We start from the raw sequence: 15,321 nt of genomic DNA on the forward strand, positions 1-15,321 counted from the left end.
GTGTGTGTGTGTGTGTGTGTGTGTGCCTTTTCTTATCTGCAGGCCAGCTAAACAGCACTGGGTCCACTTGGCCTGCTTCCCCCTGCATCCTCCTGTCTGTTTTGGATACCATTTAACACATACACACACACATCTGAATGGAGATGATCAGGAGGGTATGACACACAGTAAATGACTGACCACAGGTCTCTGTTGGCTGTTAAGCTGTATGCGAGTATGATAGGTAGAAGAATCGTGTTCTGATATCCTCTCACTAGCCACTAGTACTGTCTGTTCTGAAATCCCCTCACTATCCACCACTACTGTCTTTTCTGATAACCTCTCACTAGCCACTAGTACTGTCTGTTCTGATATCACCTCACTATCCACTAGTACTGTCTGTTCTGATCTCCTCTCACTATCCACTAGTACTGTCTGTTCTGATATCACCTCACTATCCACTAGTACTGTCTGTTCTGATATCCTCTCACTATCCACTAGTACTGTCTGTTCTGATATCACCTCACTATCCACTAGTACTGTCTGTTCTGATATCCCCTCACTATCCACTACTACTGTCTGTTGTGATATCCCCTTACTATCCACTAGTACTGTCTGTTCTTATATCCCCTCACTATCCACTAGTACTGTCTGTTCTGATATCCCCTCACTATCCACTAGTACTGTCTGTTCTGATATCCCCACACTATCCACTAGTACTTCTATTAAGTTTCAAGTTTTATTACTTGTGTACACAGGATACATATGGCATACACCGTCCAATGAAATTCCTGGCATACACCGTCCAATGAAATTCCTGGTATACACCGTCCAATGAAATTCTTGGCATACACCGTCCCATGAAATTGCTGGTATACACCGTCCAATGAAATTCCTGGCATACACCGTCCAATGAAATGCTTGCTTGCAGGTTCCTTCTGGACAATGCAACAACAATAATAAATAATAATAGGAACATAAAGTAAATGTCTCAGAAGGACAGAATAAACATGTTAACATCAGTAGAATACAGGAGGCCCAATTTATAATACAATATTTACACATGTTTGTGGAAGAGAGGATTGGGGGATTGTTTCAATTGTGCACTATTAAATTGTGCAGTATTCATCAATCATAATAATAATCTGGTAGCAGCAGTTGTGATGTGTGTAGAGAGTGTGTGTGTGTGCGTGTGTAGTGTGTGTAGAGTGTATGCAGTGTGTGTGTGTGGAGGATCAGTGCAGGTGGCACTGACACACACACACACACACACTGGTTTTGTCAGTTGTTTCTGAGAAAATCAGTGTCCCCTTAGCTTACATTTTTGCTACAGCACCAACGTTTTAGCAAGAACATAATGCTCAACAGCATCCGACAACTATAAATACAGCACCTCAAATAGTTAACCTGACTTGTTTCACGTATTGAGTTGGATTGAATTGAAATGATTTCAGTTAAGTGGTCTGTGCACTTTACCCAAGCTGTCCTGTCAGCGAATCAGATGCTGTGGTAGGAACTCGAGGCGTTTTGGCGTTCGTGGGCGGGTGGGCAGGCAGGTGGGTAGGTGGGTGGGAGGTTTCCATGGTGATTTGCTGATGCCAGACAGTCAGAGGATTGTGCTTGGTCAGGACCTCTTGGTCAGCATGTTTAGTCAGCTGATGTCTGTCCCGCTCCCACACAAACTAGCTCACTCACATCATCTAATAGCTGCTGGTACACACACGCACACATACACACACACACACACACACACACACACACACACACACACACACACACACACACACACACACACACACACACACACACACACACACACTTAAAAACACAATCTCTATGAACTTGATACAATTCTCAGTTGAATACTCTTCAGATGGGATGGTTTGGTTCCTAAGGGACATACAGTAAGATATGTGTTGTTTTAATTAAGTGGCATACACTTTAAAACCAAAGGTGTTTTACCCCCCCCCTCTCTCTCTCTCTCTCTCTCTCGCCTCCCCTCTCTCTCTCTCTCTCTCTCTCTCTCGCCCCCCCATCTCTCTCTGTACCTCCTTTCTCTCAATTCATTTTCAATTTAAGGGCTTTATTGGCATGGCCAATGTAAGTGAAGTGCATAATAAACAAGTGAAATAAACAACTCAAATTAACAGTAAACATTACACTCACAAAAGTTCCAAAAGAATAAAGACATTGCAAATTTGATTTTATGTGCAAATAGTTAAATTACAAAAGGTTCTTCACTGGTTGCCCTTTTCGTGATGCAACAGGTCACAAATATTGCTTGTGTGATGGCACACTGTGGCATTTCACCCAGTAGATATGGGAGTTTATCAAAGATTGGGTTTGTGTAATCTTAGGGAAGTATGGGTCTCTAATATTGTCATACATTTGACAGGAGGTTAGGAAGTGCATCTCAGTTTCCACCTCATTTTGTGGGCAGTTTGCACATAGCCTGTCTCCTCTTGAGAGCCATGTCTGCCTACGGCGGCATTTCTCAATAGCAAGGCTGTACTCACTCAGTCTGTACATAGTCAAAGCTTTCCTTAAGTTTGGGTCAGTCACAGTGGTCTGGTATTCTGCCACTGTGTACTCTCTGTTTAGGGCCAAATAGCATTCTAGTTTGATCTGTTTTTTTGTAATTCTTTCCAATATGTCAAGTAATTATCTTTTTGTTTTCTCGTGATTTGGTTGTGTCTAATTGTGTTGCTGTCCTGGGGGTCTGTTTGTGTTTGTGAACAGAGCCCCATGACCAGCTTGATTAACCTGTTGCGACGAGCAATCCCGTATCCGGGATCCTATTTATAGCCTCAAGCTCATTACCATAACGCAACGTTAACTATTCATGAAAATCGCAAATGAAATGAAATAAATATATTTGCTCTCAAGCCTAGCCTTTTGTTAACAACACTGTCATCTCAGATTTTCAAAATATGCTTTTGAACCATAGCTAAACAAGCATTTGTGTAAGAGTATTGATAGCCTAGCATAGCATTAAGCCTAGCATTCAGCATGCAACATTTTCACAAAAACAAGAAAAGCATTCAAATAAAATAATTTCCTTTGAAGAACTTCAGATGTTTTCAATGAGGAGACTCTCAGTTAGATAGCAAATGTTCAGTTTTTCCAAAAAGATTATTTGTGTAGGACAAATCGCTCCGTTTTGTTCATCACGTTTGGGTAAGAAAAAACCCGAAAATTAAGTCATTATAACGCAAACTTTTTCCAAATTAACTCCATAATATCGACAGAAACATGGCAAACGTTGTTTAGAATCAATCCTCAAGGTGTTTTTCACATATCTATCGATGATAAATCATTCGTGGCAGTTGACTTTCTCCTCTGAAGAAAATGGAACGCGCATGGAGCTGGAGATTACGCAATAATTTCGACGGAGGACAAATACGTCACAATGCTGCAGACACCTTGGGGAAACGACAGAAAGTGCAGGCTCATTCCTGGTGCATTCACAGCCATATAAGGAGACATTGGAACACAGGGCATTCAAAATCTGGACCATTTCCTGTATGAAATTTAATCTTGGTTTCGCCTGTAGCATTAGTTCTGGGGCACTCACAGATAATATCTTTGCAGTTTTGGAAACGTCAGAGTTTTTTCTTTCCAAAGCTGTCAATTACATGCATAGTCGAGCATCTTTTCATGACAAAATATCTTGTTTAAAACAGGAACGTTTTTTATCCAAAAATTAAAAGAGCGCCCTCTATCTTGAAGAAGTTAAGGGACTCTTCTCCAGGTTCATTTATCTGTAGGTGATGGCTTTGTTATGGAAGGTTTGGGAATCACTTCCTTTTAGGTGGTTTTATAATTTAATGGCTCTTTTCTGGATTTAGATCATTAGCAGGTATCACCCTAATTCTGCTCTGCATGCATTATTTTGTGTTTTATATTGTACACTGAGAATACTTTTGCAGAATTCTGCAATTTGGTGTTTGTCCCATTTTGTGAATTCTTGGTTAGTGATCGGACCCCAGACCTCATAACCATTAAGGGCAGTGGGTCATATAACTGATTCAAGTATTTTTAGCCAGATCCTAATTGGTATGTTGACTTTTATTTTCCTTTTGATGTCATAGAAGGCCCTTCTTGCCTTGTCTCTCAGATCGTTCACAGCTTTGTGGAAGTTACCTGTGGCGCTGAAGTTTAGGCCGAGGTATGTATAGTTGTTTGTGTGCTCTAGGGCAACGGTGTCTAGATTGAATTTGTATTTGTGTTCCTGGCAACTGCACCATTTTTGGAACACCATTATTTTTTGTCTTACTGAGATGTAGGTCTGACACAATCTGTGCAGAAGATCTAGGTGCTGCTGTAGGCCCTCCTTGGTTGGTGACAGCACCACACCATCAGCAATCAGTAAACATTTGACTTCATATTCTAGTAGGGTAAGGCCGGGTGCTGCAGACTGTTCTGAAGAGTGTGGGGCTTAAGCTGCATCCCTGTCTCACCCCACGGCCCTGTGGAAATGTTATGTTGTTTTTTTGTGACTTTTAACCGTACACTTGTTGTTTGTGTACATGGATTTTATAATGTTGTATGTTTTTCCCCCAACACCACTTTTCATCAATTTGTATAGCAGGCCCTCATGCCAAATTGAGTAAAGAAAAAATTGAAATCAACAAAGCATGAGAAGACTTTGCCTTTGTTTTGGTTTGTTTGTTTGTCAATTAGGGTGTGCAGGGTGAAAACGTGGTCTGTCGTACGGTAATTTTGTAAAAAGACAATTTGACATTTGCTCAGTACATTTTTACATTTGTACATCACATTTGCTCTCTCTCTCTCTCTCTCTCTCTCTCTCTCTCTCTCTCTCCCACTATCTCTCTGTACCCCATTTCTCTCTCTCGCTCTCTCTCCTACTTTCTCCCCCCTCTCTCTCTCTCTCTCTCTCTCTCTCTCTCCCACTATCTCTCTGTACCCCCTTTCTCTCTCTCGCTCTGTCTCCTACTATCTCCCCCTCTCTCTCTGTCTCTCTCTCTCTCTTCTCTCTCTCCCACTATCTCTCTGTACCCCCTTTCTCTCTCTCGCTCTCTCTCCTACTATCCCTCTCTCTTTCTTTCTCTCTCTCTCTCTCTCTCTCTCTGTGTACCACCTCTCTCTATCTAACTCTCTCTATCTAACTCTCTCTATCTGGGTCTCCTACGGGTTTTCCAAGCTTTTCCTCATAAGCTTTAGAAATTGAACAATTTGAACACGCACTATGGTTTTTCCATATTTGTTTGCTAATGGCATCTTTTGTTGGTCTGGAAAGTCGGGGAAACTCTGGACATACAATAGAAGCCTAACACACTGAAATGATTCTTGCAATGCTCTAAGCAGGTTTACTAATTTTGTGTTCCTTTGTAGCAACATTCTGTGTTTACCTTCTTCCCAGGTAGCTGAGTGGAGTAAGTGACGTGCTTTCATTTTGTCTTCAGACACTAATCATTTCCATTCAATAGCTGCTTTCAGTTTTCCTTCTGTGGTTGAGGAACAGAGAGAGAGAGAGAGAGAGGTGGAAACTGAGCTGCACTTCCTAACCTCCTGCCAAATGTATGACCATATTAGAGACACATATTTCCCTCTGATTACACAGACCCACAAATAATATATGTTTTGGAACTTTTGTGAGTGTAATGTTTACTGTTCATTTTTTGTTTATTTCACTTTTGTTTATTATCTATTTCACTTGCTTTGGCAATGTAAACATACGTTTCCCATGTCAATAAAGCCCTTAAATTGAATTAAAATTGAGAGCGAGAGAAGCAGAGTGAGAGAGAGACAAGCAAAGTGAGAGTGGGAGACAAACAGAGAGGAAGAGAGACAAGCAAAGTGAGAGAGAGAAAGAGAGACAAGCAGAGTGAGAGAGAGACAAGCAAAGTGAGAGTGGGAGACAAACAGAGAGGAAGAGAGACAAGCAAAGTGAGAGAGAGAAAGAGAGACAAGCAGAGTGAGAGAGAGAAAGAGAGACAAGCAGAGTGAGAGTGAGAGACAAACAGAGAGGGAGAGAGAAAGAGAGACAAGCAGAGTGAGAGAGAGAAAGAGAGACAAGCAAAGTGAGAGTGAGAGACAAACAGAGGGAGAGAGAAAGAGAGACAAGCAGAGTGAGAGAGAAAAAGAGAGACAAGCAAAGTGAGAGTGAGAGACAAACTGAGAGGGAGAGAGAAAGAGAGACAAGCAAAGTGAGAGAGAGAAAGAGAGACAAGCAGAGTGAGAGAGAGAGAGACAAGCTAAGTGAGAGTGAGAGACAAACAGAGAGGGAGAGAGAAAGAGAGACAAGCAGAGTGAGAGAGAAAAAGAGAGACAAGCAAAGTGAGAGTGAGAGACAAACAGAGAGGGAGAGAGACAGAGAGACAAGCAGAGTGAGAGAGAGAAAGAGAGACAAGCAAAGTGAGAGTGAAAGACAAACAGAGAGGGAGAGAGAAAGAGAGACAAGCAGAGTGAGAGAGAGGCAGAGAGACAAGCAGAGTGAGAGAGAGAAAGAGAGACAAACAAAGTGAGTGAGAGACAAACAGAGAGGGAGAGAGAAAGAGAGACAAGCAGAGTGAGAGAGAGGCAGAGAGAGGAGAGGGGAAAAGGGGTAGAGCGAGAGAGAAACTCAATATACTTTAAAATGACTAAAACCGAATGTAAACTGTGTATAAATTATTTACATTTACATTTAAGTCATTTAGCAGACGCTCTTATCCAGAGCGACTTACAAATTGGTGCGTTCACCTTATGACATCCAGTGGAACTGCCACTTTACAATAGTGCATCTAAATCTTTTAAGGGGGGTGAGAAGGATTACTTTATCCTATCCTAGGTATTCCTTAAAGAGGTGGGGTTTCAGGTGTCTCCGGAAGGTGGTGATTGACTCCGCTGTCCTGGCGTCGTGAGGGAGTTTGTTCCACCATTGGGGGGCCAGAGCAGCGAACAGTTTTGACTGGGCTGAGCGGGAACTGTACTTCCTCAGTGGTAGGGAGGCGAGCAGGCCAGAGGTGGATGAACGCAGTGCCCTTGTTTGGGTGTAGGGCCTGATCAGAGCCTGGAGGTACTGAGGTGCCGTTCCCCTCACAGCTCCGTAGGCAAGCACCATGGTCTTGTAGCGGATGCGAGCTTCAACTGGAAGCCAGTGGAGAGAGCGGAGGAGCGGGGTGACGTGAGAGAACTTGGGAAGGTTGAACACCAGACGGGCTGCGGCGTTCTGGATGAGCTGTAGGGGTTTAATGGCACAGGCAGGGAGCCCAGCCAACAGCGAGTTGCAGTAATCCAGACGGGAGATGACAAGTGCCTGGATTAGGACCTGCGCCGCTTCCTGTGTGAGGCAGGGTCGTACTCTGCGGATGTTGTAGAGCATGAACCTACAGGAACGGGCCACCGCCTTGATGTTATTTGAGAACGACAGGGTGTTGTCCAGGATCACGCCAAGGTTCTTAGCGCTCTGGGAGGAGGACACAATGGAGTTGTCAACCGTGATGGCGAGATCATGGAACGGGCAGTCCTTCCCGGGAGGAAGAGCAGCTCCGTCTTGCCGAGGTTCAGCTTGAGGTGATGATCCGTCATCCACACTGATATGTCTGCCAGACATGCAGAGATGCGATTCGCCACCTGGTCGTCAGAAGGGGGAAAGGAGAAGATTAATTGTGTGTCGTCTGCATAGCAATGATAGGAGAGACCATGTGAGGTTATGACAGAGCCAAGTGACTTGGTGTATAGCGAGAATAGGAGAGGGCCTAGAACAGAGCCCTGGGGGACACCAGTGGTGAGAGCACGTGGTGAGGAGACAGATTTTCGCCACGCCACCTGGTAGGAGCGACCTGTCAGGTAGGACGCAATCCAAGCGTGGGCCGCGCCGGAGATGCCCAACTCGGAGAGGGTGGAGAGGAGGATCTGATGGTTCACAGTATCGAAGGCAGCCGATAGGTCTAGAAGGATGAGAGCAGAGGAGAGAGAGTTAGCTTTAGCAGTACGAAGCTAACTCTCAATTATAATGGACCTACATTCATATAGTTTATTAAATGTGTCCAGCTCACTAATTATCACTGAAATGAAAGCTAGACGCGATAGATAGAGACAGTGAGGAAATAAACGTTTTCAGTGCTGCCCTCCGGACCTCGTTGAAGACCGGGCAAAATGAGTTTGACACCCCTGGTGTAGGTGGACACCATATGCCCCATGCTCTCTCTCTCTCTTTGTTTTTCCTCCTCGCTCTTTCCCGCTGTCACATTCCACTGCTTGGAAGCACGGGGTTTAATGTTCGCTGCCCACAAGAGGAGGAAGGAAGAAACGAACTGAAAGAGTAGTAAGAGCAAGCCAACAGAAGAGTTCCGCCTACTCTAGACTTCCCTGATTTACCTTCTCTCTTTCTCTCCTTTTCTCTCCTTCTCTCTTTCTCTCCCTTTCTCTCCGGATCGGACGGAGAAAGAAAACTCTGTCCAAAGTATTTGCATTGCAAATGAGCGTACCTTCTTAAATGCGCAATACTTTATTTTTTATTTCTCCATCTCTCCTTTTTTTGGATGCGCGTTTTATTTATTTTGGGACCCGCTGTGGAGTAGTACTCACGTGAGCGCTTGTTTTTACGGTGCCTCTGGCAGACCCTGGACGTGCTCTCGGTGAGGGCAGGGGGAAAGACAGACAGACACACACACACTCTCACTCACTCACTGGAAAGCAGAGACAGAGTTACTACCAGGACTCCGGACGATGTGTGTGTAAGTGTCACGTTTTTCTCTCCCTCTGTTGCTAGAACAGTGAAGCATGTTACTGTGCTGGTTTAAATAATGCCCATAGCTTCAGTTTTACATTAACTTGCATTTTGTAGTTCTCTTTCAGTTGAATATGGCACACTTCTTGTAGGCTACAGTACAGTGTGATGGTACTGATAGCAGTCATATGGGCTACAGTACAGTTTATAAAGACTACAGTACAGTTTATAAAGACTACAGTACAGTTTATAAAGACTACAGTACAGTTTATAAAGGCTACAGTACAGTTTATAAGGACTACAGTACAGTTTATAAAGGCTACAGTACAGTTTATAAAGACTACAGTACAGTTTATAAAGACTACAGTACAGTTTATAAAGACTACAGTACAGTTTATAAAGACTACAGTACAGTTTATAAAGGCTACAGTACAGTTTATAAAGACTACAGTACAGTTTATAAAGACTACAGTACAGTTTATAAAGACTACAGTACAGTTTATAAAGACTACAGTACAGTTTATAAAGACTACAGTACAGTTTATAAAGGCTACAGTACAGTTTATAAAGACTACAGTACAGTTTATAAAGACTACAGTACAGTTTATAAAGGCTACAGTACAGTTTATAAAGGCTACAGTACAGTTTATAAAGACTACAGTACAGTTTATAAAGGCTACAGTACAGTTTATAAAGACTACAGTACAGTTTATAAAGGCTACAGTACAGTTTATAAAGGCTACAGTACAGTTTATAAAGACTACAGTACAGTTTATAAAGACCACAGTACAGTTTATTTAGGCTACAGGACAGTGTGATGGTACTGATAGATACATTTTTGTCTCACTTCTTTTTCTCAAGAGGAGAACTGAGTATTTTCTGCATGCTATTGCTAACTTAGAGCTCAGTATCATGTTATTGCTAACTTAGAGCTCAGTATCGTGTTATTACTAATTTAGAGCTCAGTATCATGTTATTGCTAACTTAGAGCTCAGTATCGTGTTATTGCTAACTTAGAGCTCAGTATCGTGTTATTGCTAACTTAGAGCTCAGTATCGTGTTATTGCTAACTTAGAGCTCAGTATCGTGTTATTGCTAACTTAGAGCTCAGTATCGTGTTATTGCTAACTTAGAGCTCAGTATCGTGTTATTGCTAACTTAGAGCTCAGTATCGTGTTATTGCTAACTTAGAGCTCAGTATCGTGTTATTGCTAACTTAGAGCTCAGTATCATGTTATTGCTAACTTAGAGCTCAGTATCATGTTATTGCTAACTTAGAGCTCAGTATCGTGTTATTGCTAACTTAGAGCTCAGTATCATGTTATTGCTCCCTTAGAGCTCAGTATCATGTTATTGCTAACTTTAGAGCTCAGTATCATGTTATTGCTAACTGAAGGCTCAGTATCATGTTATTGCTAACTTAGAGCTCAGTATCATGTTATTGCTCCCTTAGAGCTCAGTATCATGTTATTGCTAACTGAAGGCTCAGTATCATGTTATTGCTAACTGAAGGCTCAGTATCATGTTATTACTAACTGAAGGCTCAGTATCATGTTATTGCTAACTGAAGGCTCAGTATCATGTTATTGCTCACTTAGAGCTCAGTATCATGTTATTGCTAACTTAAAGCTCACTATCATGTTATTGCTCACTTAGAGCTCAGTATTGTTTCACTTGTTACTTCTCACTGAAGCTTCATGGAATAATTTATGGAATAATGTTTGTTATTGCTCACTGGGAGCTCATTATATAATCTGTCATGTTATAGACAGGTTGATTATTTAGCAAGAAAACCGAGGTGTGTTCAACTATGGGGCTAAACAGACGAGGTTGGCATAGATTGTTGACAACATGTAAACTATTTTTCGTCTTAAATTTTTTTTGAAAACAATGAATATATTTGCACAATGAGCATTTGTCTCTCAAAGACATCATTACAGTTGTTGGTTATCTAGCTAGCAATTTTGTTTTGCCATATTAGCATTGACATGAAATCAGTCAAAACACACAAAAAAGAAACGAGACAATTATGATTCCCCACATGGCAGTTTCTTGTCATTCTTGCTAGCAATCTGGCCATCCAGAATCACAACAGCCTGACTTCTACCCCATTGAGGAGCGAACATGACGTTGTCAGCTAACACATCATTGAAGGTTCAGTATTGAATCTCTCATTTTATTCCTCATTGAAGGTTCAGTATTGAATCTCTCATTTTATTCCTCATTGAAGGTTCGTATTGAATCTCTCATTTTATTCCTCATTGAAGGTTCAGTATTGAATCTCTCATTTTATTCCTCATTGAAGGTTCAGTATTGAATCTCACATGTTATTCCTCATTGAAGGTTCAGTATTGAATCTCTCATGTTATTCCTCATTGGGAGCTCAGTATAGCTCACTGGTGATGAAGCCAGCCGTCAGCACTCGTCTCTGGGAGGATTCCTATGGGAAATGAAGGGACAAGTGTTCAGTGTCAGACTAGCAGTGAGAGATTTACAGGCTGGAAGTGAGTGGATTAAGACTCCGACAGCGAACCAAGACTGAGACATGGTGAGCCTGTGTGGACAGAAGAGAGAAATTCAGCAACAACAGCAAGAGACAGCTGTCCTCCTAAAATAATGCATATGGCATGTGTTGGCGGTGCTTATTTGCGAGCCGGTCGGACTTAACTTCAGTTGTTTGTGTATGAGAGAGAGAGTAAATGAAAGAGAGAGAATGACAATGGAAGAGAAATTGGATTGTGGATTGTGACAGAGACCGAAACACAGAGAGGTAGACTAGAGAGAGGTGAGAGCATGGGAACAGTCTCTCCCTTGGTCATAGATGGACAGTGTGGGTAGTGATGAGGTGCTGCTCATATTGAGCAGGCTCCACTGGCTCCATTATTGGACCAAGCTGGCATTTTGCTATATTCCCACAGAGCTGTCTGTCTGTCTGGTCTCTAGTTATCTGTCTGGTCTCTAGTTGTCTGTCTGGTCTCTAGTTGTCTGTCTGTCTGAAGTCTAGTTGTCTGTCTGTCTGAAGTCTAGCTATCTGTCTGTCTGAAGTCTAGCTGTCTGTCTGTCTGTCTGAAGTCTAGCTGTCTGTCTGGCTGAAGTCTAGTTGTCTGTCTGTCTGATGTCTAGCTGTTTGTCTGTCTGATGTCTAGCTGTCTGTCTGTCTGATGTCTAGCTGTCTGTCTGGTGTCTAGCTGTTTGTCTGTCTGATGTCTAGCTGTCTGTCTGTCTGGTGTATAGCTGTTTGTCTGTCTGTCTGGTGTCTAGCTGTTTGTCTGGATGGTGTCTAGCTGTCTGTCTGCCTGGTGTTTAAGGTAGTGGTGAAGTGGTGGCCTGGTGTCTAACTGTCTGCCTGGATGGATGGATCTGAATGGCTGGCTGGATGACTGGATGGATGACTGGCTGGCTGTCTGGATGGTTGGCTGTCTGGATGGCTTTCTGGATGGATGACTGGATGGATGGATGGATGGATGGATGGATGGATGGCTGTCTGTCTGGATGGATGACTGGATGGATGACTGGCTGGCTGTCTGGATGGTTGGCTGTCTGGATGGATGGTTGGCTGGCTGGCTGGCTGGCTGTCTGGATGGATGGCTGTCTGGATGGATGGATGGTTGGCTGTCTGGATGGATGGCTGGCTGTCTGGATGGATGACTGGATGGATGGATGGTTGGCTGGCTGGCTGGCTGGGTGGCTGGCTGTCTGGATGGTTGGCTTGATGTCTGGATGGATGGGTGACTGGATGGATGGTTGGCTGGCTGGCTGGCTGTCTGGATGGATGGCTGGCTGTCTGGATGACTGGATGGATGGATGGTTGGCTAGCCGGAAGAGTGAGTGACCACCTGTTAGCATGATCTTAATACACTGTTGTTATAATGTACTTCTATCATGATAGATTCCCATGTTGCACTTATCAAACTAAACTTAACTCGGGTTGATGATGTTTGCTGCTCTGTGCATGGTTAGTGTTTACCCCTCATGGGTGTTCTCCTTCTAATTGAATGTGTTTATGTTGAGAATGAACTAGGAGCGTGCCACCAGCTGCTTCAGTTCAGACAATGGAGGTGGGGTACCCCTATACCCCCCCCCCCCCAGTGTTATACCCCTACCTCCCCTCACAGTGTTATACCCTACAGTGTTATACCCCCTACCCCCCTCTCAGTGTTATACCCCTACCCCCTTCAGTGTTATACCCTACCCCCTTAGTGTTATACCCTACCCCCTCTCAGTGTTATACCCCTACCCCCTTAGTGTTATACCCCTACCCCCTCTCAGTGTTATACCCCTACCCCTTAGTGTTATACCCCTACCCCCTCTGTGTTATACCCCCTAGTACCACCCCCCTCTCAGTGTTATAACCCTACCCTCCTCTCAGTGTTATAACCCTACCCCCCTCAGCGTTATACCCCTACCCCCTTAGTGTTATAGCCCTACCCCCTCTCAGTGTTATACCCCTACCCCCTCTCAGTGTTATACCCCTACCCCCCTCTTAGTGGTATACCCCTACCCCCTCTCAGTGTTATGCCCCTACCCCTCTCTCAGTGTTATACCCCTACCCCCTTAGTGTTATACCCCTACCCCCCTTTAGTGTTATACCCCTACCCCCTCTGTGTTATACCCCTACCCCCTCTCAGTGTTATACCCCTACCACCATCTCAGTGTTATACCCCTACCCCCCTCTCAGTGTTATACCCCTACCCCCTCTCAGTGTTATACCGCTACCCCCCCTCTCAGTGTTATAACCCCCTTAGTGTTATACCCTCCCCTCTCAGTGTTATAACCCTACCCCCTCTCAGTGTTATACCCCTACCCCCTCTCAGCGTTATACCCCTACCCCCTTAGTGTTATACCCCTACCCCCTCTCAGTGTTATACCCCTACCCCCTCTCAGTGTTATACCCTACCCCCTTAGTGTTATACCCCTACCCCCTCTCAGTGTTATACCCCTACCCCTCTCTCAGTGTTATACCCCTACCCCCTTAGTGTTATACCCCTACCCCCTTAGTGTTATACCCCTACACCCCTCTGTGTTATACCCCTACCCCCTCTCAGTGTTATACCCCTACCACCCTCTCAGTGTTATACCCCTACCCCCTCTCAGTGTTATACCCCTACCCCCTGTGTTATACCCCTACCCTCAGTGTTATACCGCTACCCCCTCTCAGTGTTATACCCCTACCCCCTCTCAGCGTTATACCCCTACCCTCAGTGTTATACCCCTTAGTGTTATACACCTACCCCCTCTCAGTGTTATACCCCTACCCCCTCTCAGTGTTATACCCCTACCACCCTCTCAGTGTTATAACCCTACCCCCTCAGTGTTATACCCCTACCCCCCTCTCAGTGTTATACCCCTACCCCCTTAGTGTTATACCCCTACCCCCTCTCAGTGTTATACCCCTACCCCCTCTCAGTGTTATACCCCTACCCCCTCTAGTGTTATACCCCTACCCCCTCTGTGTTATACCCCTACCCCCTCTCAGTGTTATACCCCTACCACCCTCTCAGTGTTATACCCCCTACCCCTCTCAGTGTTATACCCATACCCCCTCTCAGTGTTATACCCCTACCCCCTCTCAGTGTTATACCCCTACCACCCTCTCAGTGTTATACCCCTACCCCCTCTCAGTGTTATACCCCTACCCCCTCTCAGTGTTATACCCTCAGTGTTATACCACCCTCTCAGTGTTATAACCCTACCCCCTCTCAGTGTTATACCCCTACCCCCTCTCAGTGTTATACCCCTACCCCTTAGTGTTATACCCCTACCCCCTCTCAGTGTTATACCCCTACCCCCTTAGTGTTATACCCTACCCCCTCTCAGTGTTATACCCCTACCTACCCCCTCTCAGTGTTATACCCCTACCCCCTCTCAGTGTTATACCCCTACCCCTCTCTCAGTGTTATACCCCTACCCCCCCCCTCTCAGTGTTATACCCCTACCCCCTCTCAGTGTTATACCGCCCCCTTAGTGTTATACCCCCCCTCAGTGTTATACCCCTACCCCCTCAGTGTTATACCCCTACCCCCTTAGTGTTATACCCCTACCCCCCCTCTCAGTGTTATACCCCTACCCCCTTCAGTGTTATACCCCTACCCCCTCTCAGTGTTATACCCCTACCCCCTCTCAGTGTTATACCCCTACCCCCTCTCAGTGTTATACCCCTACCCCCTCTCTGTGTTATACCCCTACCCCCTTAATGTTATACCCCTACCCCCTCTCAGTGTTATACCCCTACCCCCTCTCAGTGTTATACCTCAGTGTTATACCCCCCCCCTTAGTGTTATACCCCTACCCCCTCTCAGTGTTATACCCCTACCCCTCTCAGTGTTATACCCCTACCCCCTCTCAGTGTTATACCCCTACCCCCCCTCTCAGTGTTATACCCCTACCCCCGCTCAGTGTTATACCCCTACCCCCTCTCAGTGTTACACCCCTACCCCCTCTCAGTGTTATACCCCTACCACCCTTTGTGGTATACCCCCCTTAGTGTTATACCCCTACCCCCCCTTTAGTGTTATACCCCTACCCCCCTTAGTGTTATACCCCTACCCCCTTCAGTGTTATACCCCTACCACCCACTCAGTGTTATACCCCTACCACCCACTCAGTGTTATACCCTACCACCCACTCAGTGTTATACCCCTACCCCCACTCAGTGTTATACCCCT

General features: G+C 44.7%; 1 protein-coding gene across 2 annotated transcripts in view; it reads left to right on the forward strand.

The window, feature by feature from the left end:
• The window catches only part of LOC115124113 (protein eva-1 homolog A), a 240,956-nt gene that overhangs the window by 146,964 nt on the left and 78,671 nt on the right, over positions 1–15,321 (forward strand). The window contains exon 1 of one of the 2 annotated variants that reach the window (XM_065008646.1): positions 8,534–8,663. The exons of the other annotated variant lie outside the window; for it this stretch is intronic. The gene's annotated coding sequence lies outside the window, so the exon portion shown is untranslated. Of the gene's footprint in view, positions 1–8,533; positions 8,664–15,321 lie in introns of those variants that run through there. 2 annotated transcript variants of the gene reach the window in all.

The sequence above is a fragment of the Oncorhynchus nerka genome, linkage group LG24, assembly GCF_034236695.1.
Source record: "Oncorhynchus nerka isolate Pitt River linkage group LG24, Oner_Uvic_2.0, whole genome shotgun sequence".
In the NCBI taxonomy this organism is placed as follows: domain Eukaryota; kingdom Metazoa; phylum Chordata; class Actinopteri; order Salmoniformes; family Salmonidae; genus Oncorhynchus; species Oncorhynchus nerka.